Here is a 3626-nt window from a genome sequence, read left to right as displayed (position 1 = left end):
AGTGTTTAGTGATGTGGACTCTGCTGAGAGAACAATGGGTGGTAGGGATGTAGACTCTGATGATCAAAGATTGTCCCAACTACAGAGCAATGCTGAGGACTTTTCTACATTGTAATGGAAAACTGGAAAAGACTGGATCCGATAAGAGCTGCATCTCCTGTCTGAGTCTATTCATTCCTGGTGATAGATCCTCCAGCACTGTCGGTTGGGCTGATTTCTCAGATCTGGGCTCTACTCTCTCTACTGAGTACTTTCCGGAAACACAGGGCAGAATTCCAGATGAAAAGAGGAAATTCCAATATCTTTTGATAAAAATGGGAAGAAGTATTATCCACCAAATAGAATTTCTATACCTTACAGCTATCTTACTATATACACTCACCGGCCACTTTGTGACGTCCACCTGTCCAAGTGCCTGGCAACACAAATTGCTCATCAGCCAATCACATGGCAGCAACTTGATGCATTTAGACGTGGTGAAGATGACTTGCTGAAGTTCAAACTGAGCATCAGAAAGGGGATTTAAGGGACTGTGAATGTGGCATGGTTGTTGGTGCCAGACGGGCTGATCTGAGTATTTCAAAAACTGCTGATCTACTGGGATTTTCCCGCACAACCATCTCTAGGGTTTACAGAGAATGGTCCGAGAAAGAGAAAATATCCAGTGTGCGGCAGTTGTGTGGAGGAAAATGCCTTGTTGAGATCAGAGGTCAGAGGAGAATGGGCAGACTGGATGGAGATGATAGAAAGGCAACAGTAACTCCAATAACCGATTGTTACAACCAAGGTATGCAGAATACCATCTCCTAAATGCATAATATGTCCAACCTTGAAGCGGATGGGCTACAGCAGACCACACCTTTTGCCACTCCTGTCAGCTAAGAATGGGAAATGGAGGCTACAGTTCACACAGGCTCACCAAAATTGGGCAATAGAAGATTGGTAAAACGGTCTGATGAGTCTGGATTTCAGCTGTGACGTTCAGATGGTAGGGTCAGAATTTGGCGTAAACTACATCAAAGCATGGATCCATCCTGCCTTGTATCATTGGTTCAGGCTGGTGGTGGGGGTGTCATGGTGTGGTGGATCCATCCTGCCTTGTATCAACGGTTCAGGCTGGTGGTGTCATGGTGTGGTGGATCCATCCTGCCTTGTATCAATGGTTAAGGCTTGTGGTGGTGGTGTCATGGTGTGGTGGATCCATCCTGCCTTGTATCAATGGTTCATGGATGTGCACCCGACAAATCTGCAATCATGTCAATATGGACCAAAATCTCTGAGGAATGTTTCCAACACCTTGGTGAATCTATGCCACTGAGAATGAAGGCAAAAGGGGGTCCAAGCCGGGACTGGCAAGGTGGACCTAATAAAGTGGCCTAATAGAATGTATATACCATTGCCTCGCTATCTTTTCCAGGGATGTCAAACGTGGTCATTTATTATGAAAGGACACGAATGATACTAAATAAATGAGCCCTGTGTATATTGGAAACCATTTTAAAACCTTATTAAAAAATTCATGTATTCATGCCAATATTGTGTGTACTTTATACAATTGTGCACCAGTTTCGGTTTTCTTTTCCTTTTTTTTGTTTTGCTATAATTATAATTAGGGATGAATCAAATGTACCTGGGTTTGATTCAGCGACCGTTTCTGAAGTTTGGATCCTGAAGCCGAACCTTCGATGCCAGTAATAGCCATTTTCTGGGCTAATAGGCAAGAGATTGTCAAACACCCGGAGCTGAGCAGTGGCCTAAAGCAAAAAAAATTTAAATGATCGTTCAGCAGGAAGAGGGTCTTTTCAGGCAGCCTAAAGGTTAATAATAAAAAAAAATCAAAAATCCTTTAATCTAAATGGCCAGAACCCGAGTTGGTTGTGACCAGCTCAGTGGATTGCTGTAGGAAAGTCCTGGATTCTTTCTTGGATACACAGAATATAAATGGACATAACATTTATAGGGAAAGTTGATCCAGGGAATATCCCATTGCCTCTCGGGGGATCAGGAAGAAATTTTTTTCTCTGCAGGAGCAAAGTGAATCATGCTTTACTGGGTTTTTTGCCTTCCTCTGGATCAACTGTGGGTGTAGGATTGTAACTTTTTTTTTTTTTTATTTAATGTTTTTTATTTAATATTTGAACTGGATGGACTTTTGTCTTTTTTCAGCCACACTAACTATGTAAATGCTTAGGGGATGCCTCAAAACTATACGTGGTTTCACAGAACATTACAATTCTCAGAGGACAGCATCAGTGGCAACATATTGTGGCATTAAATACAATTGCATACGTTTGTCATTTTGTTGCCTTTTCTCATTGGCTGTAAAACAGCAGTGGCCACCCAATATGGCTGATTTTCATTCCAAAAAAAAGTCTTCATTGGGTAGTTTTTTTTTTTTTTCGTTTTTTTTTCAGCAATATTTTGTTGTAGTGTCATACCATAAGTGGGCACTGGAAATAGAAGAGACAATACAGATACCAAATACTATACAAAAAATATAGTTCATGCTATCACCTTTATGCAGATTGCCAGAGTGGCAAAAGAAGTCACATGCGATCTTAGTTTTAGTACCTCTCTGTATTCTGTACAAAGTTGCACAAAATTTGTCAGCCCATAAGGCATCAACACACCAACCCATATTCCAGAGGTGAGGCCAACCTTAAAAACGTCATTGCCATGTTTTAGAGACAACAGCCAAACATGGCGCAGTGGCTGGAGAGTATGGAAGCAAATTGATTTGGAACTTGGGCAGCAATCCAAGAGGGAGAGATTATTCAATGTTTGCTCCTGAAATAACAACTGGAGAATGTTTTTTTCAAAGAGAGGAGTCATTAATATTGTATAGACTTGCTTCCCATTTTGTAAGCATTTGTACTTCGTAACTATGAGGCGTATGTTATGTATAAATAATTTTGCTTAGTATGTCAGAATCAAGAGCCAGAAATATTTCTTGGACTCACTGCACACCATGTAAGTGTTGTTACTAGGCCACAATGTAAGATGGAGAGACGTGGCCAGCTTACATGTAACTAAAGGGTTATTTTCCAGAGACACATACAAGAAGAAGAGGACATGTGACAGGTCCCAGAAAACTATGGGGCCATTCACAAAGCGCAGCACTTCTTGCACATGTGCAGCAGGCACCCGGCTGTGAAGCTACAAGCTGTCACAGCCGGGTGCCCACACTAAAGATGCCGGCACCAGGGAGAGAAGATGGCCTGTGAAACCAGCTGTGGTAAGGACATCACTGGAACCGAGGGACAGGTAAGTGTCTGTATTTTGAAAGTCAGCAGCTACAGTTTTTGTAGCTGCTGACAGTTATTTTATTTTTTTTTTAGGTGGAACTCCGCTTTAAGTCTTTTTGATAATCTGCTACTTTAAAGAGAGAGAGCTGGCTGATTATATGTAAAAAAAAACAAACAAAAAAAACAATAAATAAAACTTGTCTTTTCCTTGAATGGAAGATTTCCGGCACACCTTTTCATAGATAGTCCACAATTTTGCAGGGAGAGAGCAAGCACACTGCACTTAGAAATAAAAAAATAATCATGATAGAATTTGGGGTGCTTTTTAAATGTGAGTGTATTTATGTTGGAATTTTATTTAATAAAATAAAATCGGAGTAT

The sequence above is a fragment of the Staurois parvus genome, unplaced genomic scaffold, assembly GCF_062004578.1.
Source record: "Staurois parvus isolate SC_StPar_1 unplaced genomic scaffold, SC_StPar_1.0 ptg000449l, whole genome shotgun sequence".
Lineage (NCBI taxonomy): Eukaryota > Metazoa > Chordata > Amphibia > Anura > Ranidae > Staurois > Staurois parvus.
This window is presented reverse-complemented; position numbering follows the sequence as displayed.